The 26,704-nt window shown below is 46.8% G+C and overlaps 1 protein-coding gene across 8 annotated transcripts in view; it reads right to left on the reverse strand.

The window, feature by feature from the left end:
• LOC115461245 (PC-esterase domain-containing protein 1A-like) overlaps positions 1 to 26,704 on the reverse strand; it is a 183,321-nt gene that overhangs the window by 121,609 nt on the left and 35,008 nt on the right. For 4 of the 8 annotated variants that reach the window (XM_030190941.1, XM_030190947.1, XM_030190942.1 and 1 more), the window contains exon 2: positions 2,473 to 2,566. The exons of 3 other annotated variants lie outside the window; for them this stretch is intronic. The gene's annotated coding sequence lies outside the window, so the exon portion shown is untranslated. Of the gene's footprint in view, positions 1 to 2,472; positions 2,567 to 6,766; positions 6,778 to 26,704 lie in introns of those variants that run through there. One more of the 8 variants, XM_030190943.1, reaches the window with a different exon arrangement.

The raw sequence follows: 26,704 nt of genomic DNA on the forward strand, positions 1-26,704 counted from the left end.
GCAACGCGACACCCCCGCTAAGAGACGAGGGAAAACAAGTTCAGCGCGTTTTTTTTCTTTTTTTTTTTTTAAGAAAACTAAAGAGAAACGCGCAACGAAATAAAAAATAAGAAGATTCGTGAACAACGCGATCCGGTTTCCGGGGCTGACAGAGAGAGAGACGAACACGTCTCTCTCCAGCGTGGAAAAGAAAAAACTGAGCGGGAACGGTCACGCACGGGCGGGAAGACGGCCGCGCATGCGCGGTGGGCGTGCCCTGCGTGCGGACCGCCCGCGAAGTTTTTGTTCCGGTTGGTGGGGGCTGCCGTGGACGTCAACCCAGTCGTGAGAACAAGCAGCCTGCTTGTCCTCGGACAATTTGCTAATACCTTCTGATAGCCACCTATTGGTGACTAAAATTATATTTCCTTTATAAATCTTCTTTATCAGAGAAAAGAGATGTAAGTTTAACCGACATTTTGGAAAATTCAGAAGTTATAGAGTTATATTATTAGTGACTTTCGTCTTTGATTTAGATAGGAACAATGTTTTGAAATTGTATTTCCGATACATGGCTGATAGTTTTTTGGGTTCAAAGATGCATGTATTTCCTGACACATCAAGGGAATCGCAGACTGGGAGGTGTGAAGTCTTGGCTTTTAAGCCAGGAATCATTGCCTAGGTGGGACCTTCCTAGCGCGATTCCCTTGTGTTTTATTTCCTTATTACTTATTTGTTTGAACCTAAGAAATTATAAGGGTTTATGGAAACAGATGAAGAATCCTCTGCAGCAACTTCCTTCAGTTACCACTGTACTGGCTGCAATAACCGATTAACCTTCCTTCCTCAGAAAATGTGAAGTGTAAGATTAACCATTTTGAGTTTTTCTTATTTTCTTTAAGATTGTTTTGCTGATCTTGGATCTTCCAATTGTGGACAATTATGTAAATATATATTGTTGAGAGAAAATGTTTTCCTTTTTTTATTAATTTCTGTATTTCCTTACATGTGATGAATGTGAATGTAATTAAGTAAAATGATAAATACATAAAATAAAAATACATTGAAAACCCTCTGGCAACAGGAAATTACCTACTGTACCTGACTGTAACTCACCTTGATCTATGACTGAAAAGACGTAAACTAAATTACAAATGCAACATCCCAACCCTAAGCACATTCCTTAATTACTTTTTTGCCCAAGATTAAATAGAACACAGAAACAGAATTCCATTTAAAAAAAAAAAAAAAGACAGCTTTTGCTTAATTTACCAAAGGAAGCTAGTGAAGCATTTAACAAGATCCAATGGAATGTCATTCCAACAAAAATTATCTATTTAATTTTCGGCACTTGATATATCCCTGAAGTGACTATGCTGTTTACAATTTCTATTACAGGTAGGAAACAGATCTTTTACTTTTATGAATTTCCTCTTATTTGACCGCCAGTTGTTCCCTTCCTCTCAGTTAAGGAAAGTGCAATTGCGGAGAGGGAATTTACATAAAGACAAAAACTTCAGAGGGTAGCTAGGTCGCTAGGCATACGAACTTCAGGTCACCATCTTACCACTCTCCCAGTTTGGGACACTCTTTGTCTGGTTTCTCCTCAGAAGCCTGTCTGATATGGGTAACCCTTCAGCATAACCCTCTGAGTCATTGAAACACAGAAGCTCCTCCACCACTACAAGGTGGTGTCCCTTCGGAGGGGGCAAACATTTTATACAAAAGAAAAGTCACCTATCTTCCGCATAACCTGTAGCCAGTGAAGGTTGTTTTGTTTTGAGTTTTTGTTCTTGTTCTTTGTTTTGTTTTTTAATACTGGAGCAATATGCTGAATTTCCCTAGCTAAGTAATTCAACATATAGCTGTACTTTGAATTTGTTGCGAGTGAGCTGGTAATTTTAGAAGGGCCTACATATAAGTAGTTGAAAGTGTGAGATAATACATAGACAATGCATAGACTACTGTACATAAATCTTAACTCCCTGTTTACATTAGCAGCTGCTGTGCGCTAATGCCGACACAGTCCATTCACTCTGAATGGGCCATGTGGTACCACAGCTTAGTAAACAGGGGGGTTAGTCTTCTATAAAGAGGTTGTACATTACTTACAGCTCAGTTGATGGAAACAAGCCTTCACCATCCTAATCTGAGAATGCATAGACAGAGCTGAGTCTAAATTTTGCAAGTGCACCTTGATGTGTTGCTTATATATATTAAAGGAAATGAGATGGGATTCGATATACTGCCTTTCTGTGGTTACAAAGTGGTTTACATATTATATACAGGTACTTATTTTGTACCTGGGGCAACAGAAGGTTAAGTAACTTGCCCAGAATCAAAAGGAGCTGTATTAGGAATTGAATCTGGTTCCCCTGGTTCTCAGGCCACTGCACCAGCCATTAGGCAACTCCTCCATTCCCTTATAGACCCCACTCACACATTGCAAGAAGTATCAGTAAATCTTGAAGACCTAGGTCATCTCCAACTTACCCTAGCTTAGGAACAAGGTTCATTCCTGTCATACGAATGTGCAAAACTAATCCATTTGAAGATTCTACCCCTTAAGTAGCTTATGAGACACTGGCTGGAGAAAAGAAAGGATATGATAGAAAACATTTTAATAATTTGGCAGCTTTCAATAAACTACAGGAAAAGTGACATTTTCTATGAAAAAACATCACACTGAATGCCAGACCAGTGGCTCAATTAAAAAAAAAAAATATTATACATACATACAGTGGGGGAAATAAGTATTTGATCCCTTGCTGATTTTGTAAGTTTGCCCACTGACAAAGACATGAGCAGCCCATAATTGAAGGGTAGGTTATTGGTAACAGTGAGAGATAGCACATCACAAATTAAATCCGGAAAATCACATTGTGGAAAGTATATGAATTTATTTGCATTCTGCAGAGGGAAATAAGTATTTGATCCCCCACCAACCAGTAAGAGATCTGGCCCCTACAGACCAGGTAGATGCTCCAAATCAACTCGTTACCTGCATGACAGACAGCTGTCGGCAATGGTCACCTGTATGAAAGACACCTGTCCACAGACTCAGTGAATCAGTCAGACTCTAACCTCTACAAAATGGCCAAGAGCAAGGAGCTGTCTAAGGATGTCAGGGACAAGATCATACACCTGCACAAGGCTGGAATGGGCTACAAAACCATCAGTAAGACGCTGGGCGAGAAGGAGACAACTGTTGGTGCCATAGTAAGAAAATGGAAGAAGTACAAAATGACTGTCAATCGACAAAGATCTGGGGCTCCACGCAAAATCTCACCTCGTGGGGTATCCTTGATCATGAGGAAGGTTAGAAATCAGCCTACAACTACAAGGGGGGAACTTGTCAATGATCTCAAGGCAGCTGGGACCACTGTCACCACGAAAACCATTGGTAACACATTACGACATAACGGATTGCAATCCTGCAGTGCCCGCAAGGTCCCCCTGCTCCGGAAGGCACATGTGACGGCCCGTCTGAAGTTTGCCAGTGAACACCTGGATGATGCCGAGAGTGATTGGGAGAAGGTGCTGTGGTCAGATGAGACAAAAATTGAGCTCTTTGGCATGAACTCAACTCGCCGTGTTTGGAGGAAGAGAAATGCTGCCTATGACCCAAAGAACACCGTCCCCACTGTCAAGCATGGAGGTGGAAATGTTATGTTTTGGGGGTGTTTCTCTGCTAAGGGCACAGGACTACTTCACCGCATCAATGGGAGAATGGATGGGGCCATGTACCGTACAATTCTGAGTGACAACCTCCTTCCCTCCGCCAGGGCCTTAAAAATGGGTCGTGGCTGGGTCTTCCAGCACGACAATGACCCAAAACATACAGCCAAGGCAACAAAGGAGTGGCTCAGGAAGAAGCACATTAGGGTCATGGAGTGGCCTAGCCAGTCACCAGACCTTAATCCCATTGAAAACTTATGGAGGGAGCTGAAGCTGCGAGTTGCCAAGCGACAGCCCAGAACTCTTAATGATTTAGAGATGATCTGCAAAGAGGAGTGGACCAAAATTCCTCCTGACATGTGTGCAAACCTCATCATCAACTACAGAAGACGTCTGACCGCTGTGCTTGCCAACAAGGGTTTTGCCACCAAGTATTAGGTCTTGTTTGCCAGAGGGATTAAATACTTATTTCCCTCTGCAGAATGCAAATAAATTCATATACTTTCCACAATGTGATTTTCCGGATTTAATTTGTGATGTGCTATCTCTCACTGTTACCAATAACCTACCCTTCAATTATGGGCTGCTCATGTCTTTGTCAGTGGGCAAACTTACAAAATCAGCAAGGGATCAAATACTTATTTCCCCCACTGTATATTTTTTTTAATTTCAGCGACTGGTCTGGCATGCAATGTGATGTGTATGTGTGCTTCTCTATGAAATAAGGCATTCACAATCTGATGCAAAGAAAGAAAACTGGAAATTAAAAGGAGGAACAAACTGTCACACCAGTAGGTGAACATTTTTCTCTTGAAAAGACCACTCCTTTAATGACTCCACAATCAAGTTAGTTGAAAGGGAGCTTCACAACTATACAAGAGTACAAAAAAAATTCAATTAATATAATCAAAGGCTTTTGAATCAATACAAAAGGACTTAAATATGGGATGACAGCTTTCTCACCCACCAAACAAACCTCCTACACTGTGAAGTATTGCTATCTTTAACTCCATTGTCTCTGTCCCAGCCCTTCATTGAGCTCCAACTGTAATGCAACCTGTAAACATCCTGGTAAATGCAGGAGGCCTCATGCCTAGCTGATTATGTACAGTCCATCTAACACTATTGTGTAACTACATCACTAAGGTTCAGATGATCAGAAGCCCCACAATGTTCCAAACAGTGCTCTAAAATTAGATAATATAATATCCCTATGATCAGAACTAATAGCATGCAAATGTAGGCACGCTATTAGCTCTGATCATAGGGGTACTTCTGCAGGAAGACTGAGCCTGGGCATTCACCTAAGGCACAATCCACCTGCAGAAGTTTCTCTACAGGTCCAGGCTGTCAAAATAAATTTAAAAAAAAACCTGGACCTGTCAAACAGCAGAAGAGGTTTGATGGGTCCTGGATTTTCCCTCAGACCTGTCAAACCTAAGCCTACCCCCAACAAACGCTAAAAAGACCTGGTGATCCTGTGGGATCTCTAGCTCCCACCCCAACACTAACAAGACCCTAGTGATCCAGTGGGATCCCTAGCTCTCCACACCACAACCTGCCTCGAAGTTGGAGGGAGGGAATAACACTTCTCTCCTCTGCAGGTGCCCCCTCAAAATGGCAGCGCCCTGCCCGGTGCATCCTGGGATGCAGTAGGCGGGGTTTAACCCTTACAAGAATGCACCGGGCAGGAGTTATATGGTGCAAGCAGAATGCTCCCCATAACAGCTCCAGAACTGCTATCAAGTTTTGTACATTAAAGGTAGGCGCTCAATATCCAGAAATGTCTGTGCATCGCTTGGAATGCTCACTTTAATACAGATGAGCTGCTTGTAATATTTGCATAAGATTACTGGTAGCTGCTAAATCAAACGGTGAAAGGGACACATAACCCTTTGTGCATTACACACTAAATAATTTTTGCTTTGAACCAGTGACAACCAATCTAAAGCAAACGTTGCAAGCAAGGTAAGCTTTGTGCATCAGGCTTTTAAGTATTCTGCTTTTATTTCAATCCAGAATTTCTGAAGGATAGACTGCTTTTGTCAAGAAAACATTCCCTTGTTTCCAAACAGTAGTACCAAAGGTATATATAATGCTTAAGAAGCATGATCAAGTGGCTATCCATACAGAAGAAAGTTATCCTAAGACTGTCTCCGATCTGTATTACAGCTCGGCAATATAATCACTGTGCTTCAATCATAGTGGCAACTGTGTAGGTCGAACTCACGGGAGCTCGAGCTTCAAGAACAGCGCAGCCTGGGTTGGAGCAGCAAGCAATGTTCAGTGGCACTCAGGGCTGGGACGGTGACCGGCGACAAAGCCGTGCGAGATCAGCCGATGAAGCGGAGCAAGAAGCCGTGAGCTGCCGCTGCCCTCGTAGCAGGGAGAGTTAACCAAACCTCTCCCCACGGGGGACAGTACGAGACACGAAGGAAGCGGTCGCACGCACGGCTCTGCCCCTTGTCCCTCGTCCACCCACCCACCCGGAGCAGGGAGAGGCGACAACCTCTCACCACGAGGGCCCGCTGGAGATCGGGTGGTGGTGGTCGCGCGCCCGGCTCTGTCCCCCCCCCCCCCCCCCCGCCGGTTCCCTGGCAGCAGAAGAGAGAGAGGAGCCCGTGTCCGACGGGGCTGCCTCGGACAAGTGGGAGCCGCGAGGACGTGAAGGGGCCCTCAAGTGAGGGTCACCAATGCCGCCGAGGACTCGGCCGACGGCGGCTCACAATCGAAGCAGCCGAGACAACGGTGGCAACAGGAGGAGCATGAACAGCACAGCGCAGACATCCCAGAGACAGGCTTCCAGGTGCTCAGCCAGGGGCTGCCGCCTCTCTTCCAAGTTCTACCTCCACCACTGACTCAACCCTCAAAAGTACGGAGCCTCTGTGCCTGGGCATCGCTTCCAAACACCAGATTGTGAGTAAACTACCCATTATACCCAATGATACTGAGACTCTATATTAATAAGGCTTAAAAAACCTGACAAAAACCAAATTAAAAAATTAAACAACCACTGAAAAAGCCGATGACATTTCAGCAGGACAAGCGTGCCTGTAAAGAACCTTCAGCATTGCATTTAAAGAGCCTCCAGAATTGTATTTGATCAAACCAGGAAGTTAAAGCTTGCAAAATAACAAATTTGGGCAAATTAACCAAACTAGGAAATAAAAGTTAATCTTGTAACCCAGGCTGAACCAGCCTGGATGTAAACTGACCTGCACACAAACGAACTCTAGGAAAACAAATTACTAAGGCTGCTGAAATGTATATATTAGAAGAACTGCTGGCGAAAAAGTAAAAGATTTCACAAAAGTTTAAAACCAGTGGTCAAGCAACAACATTCCTCAACTGATCACATTCCAAAGAGCAAGTTAAAGCCAAGTACCTAATTGCCTGCAGTTAGATCAAAGGAGGCCCTGACTCAGAGCTACTTCCCCCCTCTCCCATCTGTTCTACTGACCATCTTATCACTGAAACCAGATCCATCACTCACTGGTCTCAACAGCTGAAAGGCAAGAGGAAATAACACACAAGACCAGAACACTAGACTTCAAACCAAAGAACAAAGCCCTATCACACATCCAACCACCAGAACAAGGTCTTATTAGTAGCCCACAGTGAATAGAAACCAAAATGTACACCTTCAAACTAATCCTAATAATTTACTCCTTAACAATGATCCACTTAACACTAACCAATCCACTTGCAGAAACTAACATCATACCCATACTACACAATCATCATAGTAGATGACGGCAGAAAAAGACCTGCACGGTCCATCCAGTCTGCCCAACAAGATAAACTCATGTGCTACTTTGTGTGTATACCTTACTTTGATTTGTATCTGCCATTGTCAGGGCACAGACCATACAAGTCTGCCCAGCACTAGCCCCGCCTCCCAACCACCAGCCCTGCCACCCAATCTCTGCTATTGATCAGATACACCACACCTCATCAAACTGACAACAACCTAAGCCAGTGATGGCGAACCTATGGCACGCGTGCCAGAGGGCACGCAGAGCCCTCTGTTGGCACGCGCGCAGACACTTGTCCGTCCGCCCGCCCCCCCCCCCCCCCCGAAATGGGCACCAGGTCGCCCGCCCACCCTCCGTCTGAGCACCAGGGCCCCCCCCTTTTCAGAAATTTAAAAGGCATACCTGGTCGGGGTTAAGGTGGCGTCGGCAGCGAAAAGTATGTTGTTTGCTCAGCGCGTCTTCGGCCTTCCCATCTGTCTCTCAAGCTCTAGCCCCGCCCTTGCGGAAACACGAAATGAGGGCGGAACCTGAGCTTGAGAGACAGAAGGGAAGGCTGAAGGCGCGCCGAGCAAACAACACTTTTCGCTGCCGCTGCTGCCTTAACCCCGATCAGGTATGCCTTTTAAATTTCGGAGGGGGGCCGGGCAAGAAACGAAGAAAGGAGGAAAGTAAAGAAAAAAATGGAAAGGAAGCCCTGGAAACGGAGTTAAGAGAACAGATAAAGAGCAGCAGAATCAGAGACTAGGACCAATATGGATAGAAAAACAATCACCAACAAAGGTAGAAAAAAATCATTTTATTTTCATTTTAGTGTTTGGAATATGTCCAATTTGAGAATTTACATCTGATGTCTTATTTTGCACTGGGTATACTGGAGCTGTAACAGCTTACAGAAATGATTTATAATGAAAAAAAATGTTATTTTTTCTCCTATACTAGTATAATATTTTCAATGACATCTGTTTATATGCGCCATGGCTGGTGTAAGGGGTGTAGCTATCATAGGGGTGGAGTAATATGTGGTGACCCCGCCCATAATGAGTACCGGCACCTGTTATTCAGGTTAAATTGCCCTGTTGGCACTTTGCGATAAATAATTAGATTTTGGGTTGCTGTTTGGGCACTCGTTCTCTGAAAGGTTTGCCATCACTGACCTAAGCAAAAGGAAGAACACCAACATGCGGACAAAAAAAAAAAAAAAAGAAGAGCCCAACCAAATTCACCTCAACAAAAAAAAACAACGACAACTAATAAAAGTCCACACACCACCAAACACAGAAGATCCATTCCAAACAATCCAAGCGGGCTACATCAACACCAGATCTGCTGTAAATAAAACAACAATTCTAACAGACTGGATTATGTCAGAAAACCTTGGCCCACTCTTCATCAACGAAACCTGGATCCATGACCAAAATGACCCCATAACCCTAGCTAGACCTATGCCCTCCAGGGTACAAAATCACACACTGGACCAGAAAAGAAAAGAGAGGCAGAGGTATAGCAGTAATCTATCGATCCCACTCCACAATCAAAACCACCGCCGAGTACATAACACCACAGCTTGAAATTGCCTCAATCAGAATCCATAACAAAACCCTACGCGATCATTTGAACTGTGTCTTGTTTTACAGACCTCCAGGCAATTGGAATGAAAGCCAGACTAACTTCATGGACTTCATTTCAAACACATGTGTAATCAACTCCAATATACTAGTACTAAGAGACATCAACCTTCACTTAGAAGACCCAAACTCTATTAATGCACGAGAATGCAAGGAATCCCTCCACTCGTGATCTCAAATGGCCACAAATGCAAACTACCCATGTCAAAGGGCACACACTCGACCTCATCTCACACAAACTTTCAACAGACCAGAACTTATTAACAGAAATTAAATGGACAGAAACACCCTGGACCGACCATTACAAACTAAACCTATCCTTACAATGGCGGAAGAAAGGTTTACATCGAATACAAGAAATACATCCTACAATACAAGAGGTCAAAAAGACACGAATACATTCTGGCAACTGATATACAATAACGAATGGATAGCACAGACTCCGCATACTACCTCACAGAATGGGATAAAAGATGCAAAAGCATACTAGATGAAATAGCACCCTTACGAACAAGACCTTCATGTAAGCATAACTCGATACCATGGTTCAACGATGAAATGAAAAAACTAAAAACACAATCCAGGAAACTCGAACGAGCATGGAAGAAAACAAATGATGAACACACACAACACATGGAAACAAAACAAAAGAAAATACAAATATGCAATAAGACAGTCCAAAAGAGCGTACTATAAAACTAAAATAGGGACAGATTACAAAGACATGAAGAAACTGTACCATCTCGTGAACGAACTCCTAGATACCAACTTGGTCACCACAAAGAATATAGACATCCCATCTGCAGATAAACTTGCCAAGTATGTCAAATAAAAAATAGTTAACCTACGCAACACGTTACCTCAGGACAACACTGACATTAAAAACTTCCTCAACGAGTTGGACCAAACCATCGGAAAACACCCGGCTGACCGAACCTGGCTAAACTTCGCCCTCCTTACCGTCGAAACAGTTACCCAAGCAATTAGCAGGTTCTCCAGTACTCACTGTAAACTAGATACCTGTCCGAGCTACCTAATGAAATCCGCCCCTGACCGCTTCATAGCAGACCTCACATCCCACCTAAACTACATGCTTCAGCATGGTCTCTTCCCTAAGGAAAATGGCAATATCCTACTCACCCCGATACCAAAAGATACCAAGAAAAAAATCAAATGAAATCACCAATTACCGACCAGTAGCATCTATCCCGTTGGCAGTTAAACTGATGGAAAGCATGGTATCCAAACAACTCACAGAACATATAAACACTCAATATTACACGAATCACAGTCCAGTTTTCGCCCCCTCCACAGCACGGAAACAGTACTACTCACTCTCCTAGCCAAGTTCAAACAGGAAATAGCAATGGGCAAAAAGATCCTTCTCCTCCAATTCGATATGTCTAGTGCATTCGACATGGTAAACCACAATATAACCGAAGGGTTAGAAGGTAAAGTTTGCCTTTTTGCAGACGATACTAAGATTTGTAACAGAGTGGACACTGGGGAGGGAGTGGAAAACATGAAAAAGGATCTGCGGAAACTAGAAGAATGGTCTATGGTTTGGCAATTAAAATTCAATGCGAAGAAATGCAAAGTGATGCACTTAGGGAGTAGAAATCCACAGGAGAAGTATGTGTTAGGCGGGGAGAGTCTGATAGGTACGGATGGGGAGAGGGATCTTGGGGTGATAGTATCTGAGGATCTGAAGGCGACGAAACAGTGTGACAAGGCGGTGGCCGTAGCCAGAAGGTTGCTAGGCTGTATAGAGAGAGGTGTGACCAGCAGAAAAGAGGTGTTGATGCCCCTGTATAAGTCGTTGGTGAGGCCCCACCTGGAGTATTGTGTTCAGTTCTGGAGGCCGTACCTTGCTAAGGATGTAAAAAAAAAAATGGAAGCGGTGCAAAGAAAAGCTACGAGAATGGTATGGGATTTGCGTTACAAGACGTATGAGGAGAGACTTGCGGACCTGAACATGTATACCCTGGAGGAAAGGAGAAACAGGGGTGATATGATACAGACCTTCAAATATTTGAAAGGTATTAATCCGCAAACGAACCTTTTCCGGAGATGGAAGGGCAGTAGAACGAGAGGACATGATATGAGAGTGAAGGGGGGCAAACTCAAGAAAAATGTTAGGAAGTATTTTTTCACGAAGAGAGTGGTAGATACTTGGAATGCCCTCCCGCGGGAGGTGGTGGAGATGAAAATGGTTGCGGAATTCAAGCATGCGTGGGGATAAACAAAGGAATCCTGTGCAGAAGGAATAGATCCTCAGAAGATTAGCCGAGATTGGGAGGTGGGGCTAGTTCTGGGCAAGACGTCTACGGTCTGTGTCCTGAAAATGGCAGATACAAATCAAGGTAAGGTATACACAAAAAGTAGCACATATGAGTTTATCTTGTGGGGCAGACTAGATGGACTGTGCAGGTCTTTTTCTGCCGTCATCTACTATGTTACTATGTAGACAAGTTCGGGATTGGTGGAAATATAATTAGCTGGATCAAGGGTTTCCTAACCACAAGAACATATCTAGTATTATCAAACTCAAACATCACCTCCGTGGAAAGCAGATTGTGGAGTACCACAAGGATCACCACTATCACCAATCCTCTTCAACCTAATGATGACCCCACTAGCCAAGACCTTATCCAACCAAGGCGTTAACCCTGCCATCTATGCTAACAATGTCATCATTTACATCCCATACAAAACTAACCTTACAGAAATCACCAACGAAATCAAGCTCAGCCTGATCATGGACACATGGGCAAATGCATTTCAACTAAAACTCAAAGAAAAAACACACTGTTTCATCCTATCATCCCAACGCGGGCAACCCCACAAGTATCGACACTCCAGATCACACCCTCCCAATTTCAGACAGCTTAAAAATCCTCGGCGTGACCATGCACTGCAACCTAACACTAGAGAGTCAAGTGACATCCACTACAAAGAAAAAGTTCCACTCAATGTGGAAACAAACGCGTGAAGCAATTCTTTCCAAGGGAAACTTTTGCAACCTGATACAATCTATGGTACTAAGCCACGCAGAGTACTGTAATGGAATTTAAGTGGGATGCAAAGAACAAATCTTAAAGGGGAAATGGGACTTGATATACCGCCTTTCTGTGGTATTTTGCAACTACATTCAAAGCGGTTTACATATATACAGGTACTTATTTTGTACCTGGGGCAATGGAGGGTTAAGTGACTTGCCCACAGTCACAAGGAGCTGAAGTGGGAATCGAAACTTCAGACCGCTCAAAACACAGCAGCTAGACTTATATTTGGTAAAACGCGATTGGACAGTGCAAAACCCCTCCGGGAAAAATTACACTGGCTCCCAATCAAAGAATGCATTGCTTTCAAACTTTGCACCATGGTTCATAAAATTATCTACGGTGAAGCTCTGGGATACATGACAGACTTGATCGACTTACCAACGAGAAATACATCCGAATCAGCATGAACCTATCTGAATCTGCACTACCCAAGCTGCAAAGGTCTGAAATACAAAACAACTTACGCATCCAGCTTCTCCTACTTAAGCTCCTACTGGAACACATTATCAAAAGCCTTGAAAACGACACATGACCATCTAAAATTCCATAAAGCACTAAAAATCAACCTGTTCAAAAAAAGCATACCCTACTGATCCAAAATGCCCAATTTCAGCTACACAACAAAACTAAAGAATGTAATGGAAGTGACAGAACTCTTCCGTTGTACAATTCCCTAATGTGGCTGTGCCACATGAACTTTTATCTTACCACAACATCACTTTGTATTTGCTCACACTGGAGTCCGCAAACGCCTCTCCGGTACTATGTAAGCCACATTGAGCCTACAAATAGGTGGGAAAATGTGGGATACAAATGTAACAAATAAAATAGTGAATTAAACTATAATACAGAAAAAATTATTTCTGAAAAATTGATTTAGGGTCGAATTTGCAAATGAGCACTTTTGGTTGGGAAGAGAAGGGCTAACCTAACAATTTCTAGGCCTCTGCCCCACTCTCTTTCATCCCTTCCCCCCCATCTTCCTAGTTACTAATGTTGATGTGGCTCTACGAACCTTTTGCCTCGCACAACCCAAGTGGTCCACCCTATTCTGCTGCCTACATTATTAGGTCTTGGTTCAGGCCTTTCACAGTTGTAGACCAAGGTATGGTAAGTATTTCTCTGACCTGGGAGAGATCACAATCTAAGGGGCTGATATAGAACATTTTCCACATGGTTACCGCAGATTTAACACTGTTTTACTATGGGATAGCAATGCAAAAAGGGTTTCAGCACAGATGTTAAAGCTTGCACAGAAACCATGACCACATAATGTATTAAAATGAATGTAAATGTGGCAGTCATTCTGCAGTGTGCAAAAAAAAAATAATAATAATAATAATTAGTTCTGGCCGCAAAGTTACCACAGGAAAAAGTTTGTCAGGTCTGGGGGTAACATAAAAGGGATGGTTGAAAGGATTGGGTGTCTACTAGCACCCTCTCCCCCCTCCCAACCCAACTGTTCTCCCATGAGAAACTATTAATTGTATCTATATTTGGTAAATAATGTATATTCCTACCTATGCTAGGCCTGTTACTAAGGACTAGGCCTGCTACTTATCTCTCCCACCGTACCTTCAGAGTACATTCTCATGGTTCTTCCTCCACCCCTATCCTGCTCTCTGTTGGAGTTCCTCAGGGATCTGTCCTTGGACCCCTTCTTTTTCAATCTACACCTCTTCCTTGGGCTCCCTGATCTCATCCCATGGTTTCCAATATCATCTTTATGCTGACGACACCCAGCTTTCTCTCTCCACACCAGACATCACTGCGGAAACCCAGGACAAAGTATTGGCCTGCCTATCCGATACTGCTGCCTGGATGTCCAACTGCCACCTGAAACTGAACATGGCCAAGACCGAGCTTCTTGTCTTCCCACCAAAACCCACTTCTCCTCTCCCCCCACTCTCTCAGTTAAAAACACCCTCATCCTCCCCGTCTCATCTGCCCGCAACCTCGGAGTCATCTTCGACTCCTCCCTCTCCTTCTCTGCGCATATCCAGCAGATAGCCAAGACCTGTCGCTTCTTCCTCTATAACATCAGCAAAATTCGCCCTTTCCTCTCTGAGCACACCACCCGAACTCTCATCCACTCTCATTACCTCTCGCCTTGACTACTGCAACCTACTCCTCACTGGCCTCCCACTTAGCCATCTACCCTCCCCTTCAATCCGTTCAGAACTCTGCTGCACATCTTATCTTCCGCCTGGACCGATATACTCATATCACCCCTCTCCTCAAGTCACTTCACTGGCTTCCGATCAGGTACCGCATACAGTTCAAGCTTCTCCTGGTAACCTACAAATGCATCCAATCTGCATCCCCTCCTTACCTCTCTACCCTCATCTCCCCTTACGTTCCTACCCGTAACCTCCGCTCTCAAGACAAATCACTCTTTTCAGTACCCTTCTCCACCACCGCCAACTCCAGGCTCCGCCCTTTCTGCCTCGCCTCACCCCATGCTTGGAATAAACTCCCTGAGCCCATACGCCAGGCCCCCTCCCTGCCCATCTTCAAATCCTTGCTCAAAGCCCACCTCTTCAATGTCGCCTTCGGCACCTAACCACTATACCACTATTCAGGAAATCTAGACTGCCCCAACTTGATGTTTCGTCCTTTAGATTGTAAGCTCCTTTGAGCAGGGACTGTCCTTTGTTAAACTGTACAGCACTGCGTAACCCTAGTAGCGCTCTAGAAATGTTAAGTAGTAGTAGTAGTAAGTCCTGACAGCATATCACTTTAAGCCTCCATCAATCTTTGCTCACTTTGGTTCTCACAAGTGGGCCTAACAAGTTAGCATCTTGTGTAACAATCAGTGCTCTGAGGAGCAGAGAACAGACACTTCACAGATGCACATTTGGCTGCAGTTGAGTATGCTTTTCATATAAGGTGGATGTAACCTTGGGCGTTGCTGACAGGCTAAGGACACAGTAAGCCTAACAGAATGTTTCATTTGTAGTGAGAGAGACAGAGAGAGGATACAAGAGTATTGTTCTATTTAATTTTTTGCTTTGTGACTAACTACACGCTGTGCACGCAGAACTGATAGCTAATTAGCCAATGGCCACCAAAGGTGCATGTGCACGCAACGTCAGGAGAGGCTGATATACCCATATATGGCACAGGCTAGTTTCTGATTTCTACTTTGGGAGAAATCACATGATTTATGAGAAACATAAGTTGCAATAGTATATATGTAATTGTGACTTTGTTAGCCAGTATTTGCATCTCACTTTGCTGTATGGCAACCTGCTCCAGAGAGAGAACATGTATTTTGAATCTGACTTAGTGATATACCATAAGGTAAAATTATGTATCATACCTGATAATTTTCTTTCCATTAATCATAGCTGATCAATCCATAGACTGGTGGGTTGTGTCCATCTACCAGCAGGTGGAGATAGAGAGCAAAGCTTTTGCCTCCCTATATGTGGTCATGTGCTGCCGGAAACTCCTCAGTATGTCGATATCAAAGCTCTTAGAGAATTACACCCACAAAGGGACACTCTGCCCAGCTCACCACCGACGAAACAGGGGAGGGGAATTAACCCAGCTCATCCCCACACAAGTGGGGGAGGGGAATCCGTCCAGCTCATCCCCGCGGAGCGGGGGAGGGACACCACCCCGCCGATGCGGGGGGATCTGGCTTATCCTGCAACCGCAACCGCGGGAGGAGCTGACTGACCCTAACACCGCCGAAGCGGGAGGGGTACAAAGCTGCCCTACAGCCGCACGAAGCGGGAGGGAGTGCCGGCAGAATTTAAGTCTCAATCCAGCCCCGTAAAACGGAGGGGAGAGGAATGCAGCAGCTCACTGTAACACAAACTCGTCTCAACTCTTGAAGAATCCAAGTGAAAAAACTTGAACACGAAGTCCTCCTGAAGTAACTGAAGACTAAACTTGAACCTGAAATGCAACCAGAATATAAACAGTACAGATATCTGGGAGGGGCTATGGATTGATCAGCTATGATTAATGGAAAGAAAATTATCAGGTATGATACATAATTTTACCTTCCATATCATCATGCTGATCAATCCATAGACTGGTGGGATGTACCGAAGCAGTACTCACCCAGGGCGGGACATTGAAATCCCTGACCTCAACACTGAAGCTCCAAACCGGGCCTCCGCCCGAGCAGCCACAGTCAAGCGGTAATGCTTGGAGAATGTATGGGCCGATGCCCAAGTTGCCGCCTTGCATATCTCTGCCAAGGAGACGGACCCGGCCTCTGCCATCGAGGCCGCCTGAGCTCTAGTGGAGTGAACCTTCAGCTGGATAGGCGGCACCTTCCCCGCGGCCACATAAGCCGCTGCAATGGCTTCCTTGACCCATCTTGCCACTGTAGGCTTAGCAGCCTGCAGACCCTTACGAGGACCTGCAAACAGGACAAACAGATGATCCGATTTCCGGAAATCATTGGTCACTTCCAAGTATCTGATGATAACCCGTCTCACATCCAGATATTTGAGAGCAGAGTATTCCTCTGGGTAGTCCTCCCTACGAAAGGAAGGGAGACAGAGCTGCTGATTCACATGGAAGCGAGAAACAATCTTGGGCAGGAAGGAAGGCACTGTGCGAATAGTCACTCCTGCCTCAGTGAACTGCAGAAAAGGCTCTCGACATGAGAGTGCCTGGAGCTCGGAAACTCTTCTGGCTCAAGTGATAGCCACCAAAAAGACTGCTTTCAACGTCAGATCTTTCAGAGATACCCTCGACAAGGGTTCAAAAGGCGGCTTCTGCAAGGCTCTTAGCACCAGGTTGAGATTCCACGCAGGCACCACTGAGTGCAGAGGAGGGCGCAGGTGATTAACTCCCTTGAGAAAACGCACCACATCTGGCTGCGAAGCCAGGGAAGCACCCCTCAGACGGCCCCTGAAGCAAGCCAGAGCCGCTACCTGGACTTTAAGGGAACTGAGCGACAGGCCTTTCTCCAGACCTTCTTGCAGGAACGCCAACACTGAAGAAATTGGAGCAGTGAAGGGAGAAAGTGAGCCTGCTTCACACCACGCTGCAAAGGTACGCCAAACCCTGGCGTAAGCCGTAGAAGTAGAGCGCTTCCTCGCTCTCAGCATAGTGGCGATGACCTTGTCTGAGAAGCCCTTCTTTCTCAGCCGCTGCCGCTCAATAGCCAGGCCGTAAGACCAAAGGGGGAGGGATCCTCCATCACCACGGGACCCTGATGTAACAGGCCCTGCTCCACTGGCAGCCGCAGAGGATCGTCGACTGAGAGCCTGATCAAGTCCGCATACCAGGGACGTCTGGGCCAATCCGGACCCACCAGGATTATCCGGCCCGGATGCTTTGCCACCCGGTCTAGCACCCTGCCCAACATGGGCCAGGGCGGGAACACATAGAGAAGCTCTTGTGTCGGCCACTGTTGGAGAAGAGCATCTACTCCCAGGGATCGAGGGTCCCGTCCTCTGCTGAAAAAGCGCGGCACTTGGCAATTGGCCGATGACGCCATCAGATCTAGGCTTGGCTGGCCCCAGCGCTTCGTGATGTCCAACAACGCCTGAGCAGATAGCTGCCACTCTCCGGGCTCCAAGGTATGGCGACTGAGAAAGTCCGCCTTGACATTCATGACTCCGGCAATGTGGGCCGCTGACAGCTGTTCCAGGTTCGCTTCCGCCCACTGGCATAGATTCATGGCCTCCTTGGCTAGAGGGGCGCTCTTGGTACCTCCCTGGCGGTTGACATAGGCCACAGCTGTGGCATTGTCCGACAGGACCCGTACAGGCTTCATCGCCAGTACCGGGATGAACTCCAAAAGCGCCAACCGAATGGCTCTGAGTTCCAGGAGGTTGATAGACCACTTTGCCTCTGCAGGAGACCAGAGCCCCTGCGCTGCCCTTCCCAAGCAGTGGGCTCCCCAGCCCGACAAAGAGGCGTCCGTCGTGACGACAATCCACTCCGGGGTCACCAGAGGCATTCCTGTAGACAACTTGTCTGTCTGCGTCCACCAGCTCAGCGCCTTGCGCACTGCTGGGTCCAAGGGAAGGCGCACAGCATAATCCTCCGACATCGGAGTCCAGCGCTGCAGCAGAGAGTGTTGTAGTGGTCTCATATGAGCCCTGGCCCAGGGCACTATTTCCATCGTGGCCGTCATAGAGCCCAACAGCTGCACATAATCCCAAGCCCGAAGAGGAGAGGCTACTAGGAACTGGTCCACCTGAGCCTGAAGCTTGACAATCCGATTGTCTGGCAGGAACACTCTGCCCACTTGGGTGTCGAATCGAACTCCCAGATACTCCAGGGACTGAGTTGGGCGCAGCTGGCTTTTCTCCCAGTTGATGATCCACCCCAGGGAGCTCAAAAGAGCAACCACCCGGTTCACAGCTTTGCCGCACTCTGCATAAGAGGGGGCTCGGATCAACCAGTCGTCCAGATAAGGATGGACTTGTACTCCTTCCTTCCTCAGGAAGGCCGCGATGACCACCATTACTTTGGAGAAGGTCCGCGGAGCAGTAGCCAACCCGAACGGGAGGGCTCTGAACTGGAAGTGTCGGCCCAGGACTGCAAAACGCAGAAAGCGTTGATGAGGAGGCCAGATGGGAATATGCAAGTACGCTTCCTTATGTCCAAGGATGCCAGGTACTCCCCTGCCTTCACTGCCGCTATAACAGAGCGGAGAGTCTCCATGCGAAAGTGCCGAACTTTCAAGGCCCGATTGACCCCTTTGAGGTCGAGGATAGGCCGGACAGAACCTCCTTTCTTTGGTACCACAAAGTAAATGGAGTAACGCCCCTTGCCAAGCTGATTTTCTGGCACCGGAACGACCGCACCCAGGCGGATCAGGTTGTCCAAGGTCTGCTGCACTGCCACAGCTTTGACCAGAGACTTGCAGGGAGAGAGTACAAACCCGTCTCTTAAGGGTCGGCAGAACTCTAGCTTGTAGCCGTCTCTGATGACTTCCAGCACCCAAGCGTCTGAAGTTATTGTGGTCCACTCGCCCAGAAACGAGGACAGCCGTCCTCCAATCTGCACTGGGGCGTGGACCAAGGCCCCGTCATTGGGTCCGAGACCCTGGGGGAGGACCGGAGGGAGCACCTCCGGGACGGCGGTCTCTGCGAAAGGAATGCTGCTTGGGGGAGAAGTTCCTCTTGAAGAAAGAGGGGGCAGAGGAGCCCGACCTGCCCGGGCGGTACCGACGGACTTCCTGAAACCATCCTCTGGAGGTACCAGGGCGAGTACTAGCCCGAGCCCTGACCTCTGGTAACTTCTTGCCCTTAGACGTGCCGAGATCGGTCACGATTTTGTCCAGCTCGACCCCAAAGAGCAGCTTGCCTTTAAAAGGCAATCTAGCCAGGCGGGATTTAGAGGCGTGGTCAGCAGACCAATGCTTCAGCCAAAGCCACCGCCGCGCAGAGATTGTCTGAGCCATGCCCTTAGCTGAGAACCTCAAGACATCATACAGCAAGTCTGCCAAATAGGCTAAGCCCGATTCCAGGGCCGGCCAATCAGCCCTCAAGGAATGATCCGAGGGGGAAGCCCGCTGCACCATAGTCAGGCACGCCCTGGCCACATAGGAGCCGCAAACTGAGGCCTGCAAACTTAAAGCAGCCGCCTCAAAGGACGACCTTAAGGCCGCCTCCAATCTTCTGTCTTGGGCGTCCTTTAGGGCCGTGCCACCTTCCACCGGCAATGCTGTTTTCTTAAGTCACCGCAGTGATTAAAGAATCCACGGTAGGCCACAGATAGGCCTCACGTTCACTTTCAGGCAAAGGATAGAGGCGGGACATAGCCCTAGCCACTTTAAGGCTCGCTTCCGGGACATCCCATTGAGCCGAAATTAAGGTGTGCATGGCATCATGCACGTGGAAGGTTCTAGGCGGGCGCTTCGTCCCCAGCATAATGGCAGAGCCAACAGGGGCTGAGGGAGAGACGTCCTCCGGAGAGGAAATCTTCAAAATGCCCATGGCCTGCACTAACAGGTTGGGCAACTCCTCTGAGCTAAAGAGCCGCGCTGCAGAGGGGTCATCCGCTCCATCCGAGCGGGGATCCGTCTCCTCCAAGGAATCCACAAAGGACCGTTGGGAGAACTCAGATACGCTGCCCTCATCTACATCAGAGGAGACAAAATCCTCCAAGGCCTGGGAATCAACCCGAGGGCGTTTACCTCCGGGGGCCTCAACCTCTTTACCAGACGAGGGAGCAGGGGCAGCGTTTTGCATAAGGAAGGCCTGATGCAGCAGCAAAACAAACTCGGGGGAGAAACCCCCCAGACTGTGCACTTCCGCAGCCTGGGCTACAGCCCTAGATGCACCCTCAACCGGCGCTCGCAAGAGCGGGGGAGATACATGCTGCGCATCCAAGATGGCGTCCGGCGCGACACTCCGCGAAGGAGCCGCGCGGGAAGAACGGCGCTTAACTTTAGCCGCTTTTGTGCCGTCGCCCAAATTAAGGGCGTTCATGGCATTAATGTCTCCTACCTCAAGGGCGGCCCAAGAAGAAGCCGTCCGAGCCGCGTGGCCGGCCAAGATGGCGGAGGCGAGCAGCGGGGGATGGGCGTTTATGGCGGGGAAAAACCGCCACACCGGAGGAAGGACCGGGACACTCATCGGTCACGAAACTGTCACCCAACAAGGGCGAATCAGACTTCAAGACCCCCGCATCCCCTCTAGAAGCACCCAAGCGATCCGGGGAGCGACTCTTTGCGCCCTCGCCCTCCGACGCCATAGGCCACGTGGAGATCAATCGGGGAACTCCCTGCCCGCTATAAAAAGGTAAAAATTACCTGCTTTCCACTCCGAGCTGTAACGACCTGGTGTCCCAGTGAGTAGCTGCAATAAACGTTTAAATAAACGTCGAAATAAACGCCTTTAAGGACGTTCAAAATTTTTTTTTTTTTTTTTTAAACGGAGCCAGCGGGAGGGGGGGAGAAAAGGAGGGACCTGGCGCCACCAGGTTTGCACTTGCTCAAGAAGAGCCCTCAACCCCAGGCACTCAACAAAACCTAAAAATTAGGCTTGGAGGCCTAGCCAGAGCTGCTGCTGTGTGTGACCACCACCTGCTGAGATAGAGAACATACTGGGGAGTTTCCGGCAGCACATGACCACATATAGGGAGGCAAAAGTTTGCTCTCTATCTCCACCTGCTGGTAGATGGACACAACCCACCAGTCTATGGATTGATCAGCATGATGATATGGAATAAAGATTTTTGCTGGTGCGCCTAAACCTAAGTGTCACAATTGTGACTTTTTCTTGGTTTGTGCTCCTCTCGCCCTCTGGTGGCCAGAACCGGTGGCTGCCATAGACTTTCCAGACTCTCTTCAGTCCAGTCCAGATATTTTAGCCCTCCAGTCTTGCTTGGAGGTTTGCCAGCTAGCCTCACCCTTAGCTGCCTTGAGATTGCTGCAGCTGAGCTTCAGCTGCTGATGGGCTTATTAGCCACCTGGAAGCTTTCTGCTTTGCCTTTGCAAACGCCAAAGGTCCAGGTTAGTGTTTGGTGCTGATAGGAGCACTTCTGTCTGCTTGTATGAGCTTCCTTGCTTTACCCTTCTGGTGCTGTTAGGAGAACTTCTGTCTTGCTGTGCTGTTAGGAGCACTTCTGCCTTGCATGTTTGAGCTTCCCTCCTTACCCTTTTGGTGCTGTTAGGAGCACTTCTGCCTTGTCTTGTGTCTTACCTGTATGCCTGTGGGCACTCCTGTTTTGAACCCTAACCCTGTTTCTGTCAAGCCTGTTCTGTATCCTATTCCCTGTCTGAGAATCCCATATCCCCAGTAGTCCCAAACCCTGTGTTAGTCAAGCTTGTTTAGTAGCCTGTTGGTCTAGTCTGTCTGCAAGCTAGGTCCTGCCGGCCGCCTGCACCTGGGGGCTCAACCCCTGGGGAATGGTGTTCAAGCGCAGGTGAAGACTGGTTGCTCTGTCCTGCTTATTCCCTGCCTGCTGCTGTAGTTCCAGTTCGGTTGTTCCAGCTTTGCCTGTCTATAGCTTCTCCTGCCTTGCTTGCTTACCCAGTCCTGGTTGAGGGTTTTGCCTACTGCTGCCGCTTGTCGGCAGCGGGCCAAGGGCTTACGTGGTGCCAGTGTCTGAGAGCCTGAGACCGTGACACTAAGTCTGCTTCTCTCTCATTTTTTTACAGCCTATGAGGCTGTAGTGTTTTCCCTCCCTGTGGGGGCTAAGGGACACTGAAAACAGTAATAAAAATTGTTTTTCTCATACGTGGCCTTGGTCTTTTATCACTCCAAACTGTGGTTTGCTGGTACATAATAATTTGGGGTGGTGGTAAAAAAAGACTAAAAACAATAAGGTCTACCTCCCCAACTTAACCCGATCCGAGTGTTAAAAAAAAAAAAAAAAAAGGTTATACATATAATCCCTGGTATACAGTGACACCCATCTGGTGTCTAGGAGTACCCCCTTCCCTCTTCTCCAAGACTCAAAACTATTCATCCCTGGAATCTAGTGGCACCCCCCCCCCCCCCCCGGAAGACCCCTCCATTCCCAAAAAGTCCAACTCCCTGGTGTCTAGTGGCACCTTCCCTTCCTTACCCAACTCAAAAATACTCCCTGGGTATCTAGAGGCAAACTGGTCCCAGTTGCATCCCAAGATGCACTGCATGGGGCCAACATTCTTCAAAATAGTGGTGCCAGAAGCGGAACAAGTGGGGATCACCCTTGCCTCAAGGTACAATGGGGGAAGGGGGTTGGAGGCCAATAGAGACAGATGACGGCGACTTGGCACTATTTTGTTTTTAAAAGGTCACCCTTCCTCACAGTGCCTGAACCAGGGCACCAGTAATTTGCATGCTCGTCTGTAGCATGCCACAGTAGTTTGATGTGATAATTTTTCGGTAGAGGTGAGGCTCTACTGCGAGGCTTTCTCTATCAGCCCATAAGCCCCCCCCCCCTTTACAAAGCCGTGCTAGCGGCTGCTGCAAGGCAATGCCGACACAGTCTATTCACTGAATGGGCTGTGTTGGCATTACTGCACCAGCAGCCACTAGCGCGGTTTTGTAAAAGGAGAAGTGAGTTTGTACCTGAGCTAATGGCAGGTTAAGTAACTTGCCTAAGGTCCTATGTATAGAAGGTGTAGTGAAAGATGTAAGAGAAAGTGAGATGAAAGGCTGATAAGAATTAAGACGACTCAGATTTAGCAGAGATCAGAAAGACAGGAAAACACAGGGCTAAGAAGTACATGATGGAGGAAAGGCTGAGACCTAGCAAAGGAGGACTCCAGGGCTGAGAGGCATCAATAATGGAAGAACAAGAGTAGAAGAAATGGAAAGACTTAGTGCGAGGTAAAGCAGAGGTTCCCAACTTCTTTTGTTGTACTGAACCCTTAATAACCTCAAAATATTTCATCTTCACCACACTTTTCTCAAAGCCCATCTCTCCACACCAAGCCCGTCTCCAGTAGCTCCTTGTATCACCCTACCAGTCCTCCATCAGTCTCCCTCATGTGCAGCTGCTCTGATATCACCACAGTCAATACTTCTTCCATCCCCTGTGACCACTGATGCTATCGCCAGCTCTGCAGCCACTGCTTATCCTGGCTGTACAGCAGCCTATGTATTCTGCTCATAATGGTTTACAGCAGCATGAAAATATTCTTCTGTGTCCTACAGACCCCACCTCACCCCCTCTGTAATCGTCTCACAGCCCCCAGGGGTCGGCAGAGAATTGAAGAGAGACGACGTTAATCGTATACCAGAGATGAGGAAGAGATGAATAAAGATGACAACAGACATGCCAAGTTATATGAATTTGGACCCCTTCTTCAGCTCACTTGCTTAAGGGGCCCAATCTCATGCAATGGCTTCCTGTATTCCCCGGCGGTCTCCTGCACAAGTCTGGCATCACTTTTCTTTCCCTTCCCCGGTTCCCTCCAGCATGTCTGCATCTCCCCTTCCCTTTCCCCACCCTCCTTTGCGCGGGCCCTACAAACTTGCGTGTCTGCCAGCACTCTTACATCAGGCCCTCTCTGGCCAGCCCTGGGGTCCTTCCCTCTGTCACAACTTCCTGTTATCACATAGGCAGGACACAGCAGGGGGAGCAGCTGGAGAACGCTTGATACACTGCCAGCAAACCTGCAAGTTTGTAGGAGAGACTGGGGCATGTCAAGATGGCGGTGCACCCGGTCGTGTTGTGAGACGCTCTGAGAACGCTGATCCCTTTTCGTTATATTTTACCTCAAGAAAGTTTATAATTTATTTAAGATGCCACATACGAAAAGGAAAGGTTCGATGAGGGTGGGAATCCCGCCTACCTCCTCCTCGCCGCTGCTTCAGCCTACCTTAGAGCGCTTCCTGGCCGGAGGCCCCCAACCAGGAACGAGGGTGAGGGTTCCCACAGTAGAGAAGACCGGAGAAGAGGATTCTCTAAGGGAAAACAAAATATCTCTATCTCCTTCCTCTGCTTCGAACGCACCTCCATGTCCAGCAGAGACAGCGCTAAGGAAGGGAGACGTGAGCTCTGCTGGAAGTGCTGAGAGTGAGCTCCCTGGTCGGGAACCTGACGTGCTGAATAAGCCTCTGGAATTTGAATCTCCAAATTTGTTTGGAGACTCAGGAAAATCAGAGAAGGTGAACTTAGAAAATATATGGTTTATGCTGAAGAAAATGGATACCTCCATACAAGAATCTCGAGAAGAGGTTAAAGTGTTAGCCTCTAGATTTGGGGAAGTACAAGGTATGGTCGAAACAGTGAAAGACGAGTTTTCAACAAAAGTTAAAACTTTACAACAAGAAGTAGATAAGCTTTGTGAATTTAAAGTAACTGTTATAAAAGATAAAACTATTCTCCATAACAAAATTGAACAAATTGAAAACTCAATAGACGTTTAAACCTAAGGATATTGAATTTCCCCAAACCTTCTGGAACTTTGCCCCTGGAGATGTTTAAAAGATATTTGAATGAGATCTTAAAGATGCCACCTGAAGTAATTCCCCCAATAAATAAGATCTGCCTCAACGGAAAAGTAAGGAATTGGGAAATGAAGGAAATTTAGAAGATAAAAGTTTGGATCTTAATGATTTAACTGCTATATTAGAGCAATCCATGGACAACATAACTGACAGAGTGACACTTTTAGTGTCGTTCGTCTTCGAACAAGATTTGAACGCAGTAATAAAATTATACTTCAGAAACTCACATATGTTATTTGCTGGGGCGAAGATTTGGATTTTCCCCGATGTTACTAAATCCACACAGCAAATAAGAAAAATTTTCCTTGAAATGAAATAGAAAACCCTGGAGTTGGGTGGAACTTTCTTTTTGGCCTACCCTTGTAAGTGTGTAATCTGTTTAGGATTGACAAAATACGTTTTCTTCTCCCCAGACCATTTAAAATCCTTTCTAGATTCTAAGCAAGTGAAGCCAAAAGAATAGGATTGGGGGACAGCATTAAGTCTTGCTTTATATGCTTATATGTTAAACAAAAATCTTCTCTAATATGTACGCCCCCCCCCCCCCCTTTGATAGTGATCTAAGGAAGCAATTACTCTTATTTTTCCTGATGTTAGGGATGTAGTTTTTGTCTTTATATAAATGTCTCTTTTTTCTAGATATTATGGTTAATCCTTGTATTTTCATGTACTATTAATGCTGTATTGCCTTGACAATGTATAATGAAACTTGTCACTTTTTTTGAAAATTATACATTTTTTTAAGTTTGTAGGAGAGATGGGGAGCAGACAGAGGGAAGATGACAGACATGCAGAAGGGGGTAGGAATGCTGCACTTGAATAGAAAAGGGTGGGAATGGAGGAATATTGCAACTGAATGGAAGGGGTGGAGGGGGAGAAATGCTGCAGATGGATGAAAGCCTATGGAGTGGGGGAAATGCTGCAAGAAAAGGGAGGGTTGGGGCAGAGAAAGGAAAGGATGCCAAGATGGTTGGGGGGGATAGAGAGAAGAGATACCAGGATTTGCAGGGGGTAAAAAAGAAGGAGAGGTGTTGGACCTGCAAAGTGCTGACAGAACAGGAGGAGGAACGAGAGGGAAAAATGCTGGCTGCTAGAAAGACAGGAAGGAAGAGCAGCCAGCACGCTGGTGGGGGGGCATAGGGGCACAGAAAAGTTATGTTGGTTAGGGCAAGAATAGGGACACAGAGATGGGAGATGCTCAATATAGCAGGAAGAAAGGGGCAAAGACACAGGGGTAAAGATGGTAGGACAGATAGGAATTGTTTTGTTTTAGGGTGTTAATTATCCCTCCCAGTGATGTGGTCCAGCCACATTAATTTAGGGATGGATAGCACACCCATGGCTGCATAAGTTGGTTCGTTTTACCAGGGAATAATATCTAATTCTCTGTGATATCTAGACTCCTGTTTCTTCAGAGCAGTGCGCACACTGAGTAATACAGAAACTAAATAATCAGAAGACAGCTGTAAATATGAGAAATTAAACCCTTAAAGTTTATTAATATACTCACCAGAATAGATCTTACAGAGAGCATTGCAAGCTCAAAGACATGAATCATTTCTCACAGGGAGTACAGCAGTGTTACAAACAGGTATCACTTGTTTCTGAAATCTCCAGACTTTTCCAGCTAACAGTTTATACACTCTATGGTTCTACATTCTTCATTACTAGAAGTTTCTAGCAAATCAATTAGGCAATGTATCAGTTTCGACCACAGTGACTGTCCAGTT

Source organism: Microcaecilia unicolor, chromosome 2 (genome assembly GCF_901765095.1).
Source record: "Microcaecilia unicolor chromosome 2, aMicUni1.1, whole genome shotgun sequence".
Lineage (NCBI taxonomy): Eukaryota > Metazoa > Chordata > Amphibia > Gymnophiona > Siphonopidae > Microcaecilia > Microcaecilia unicolor.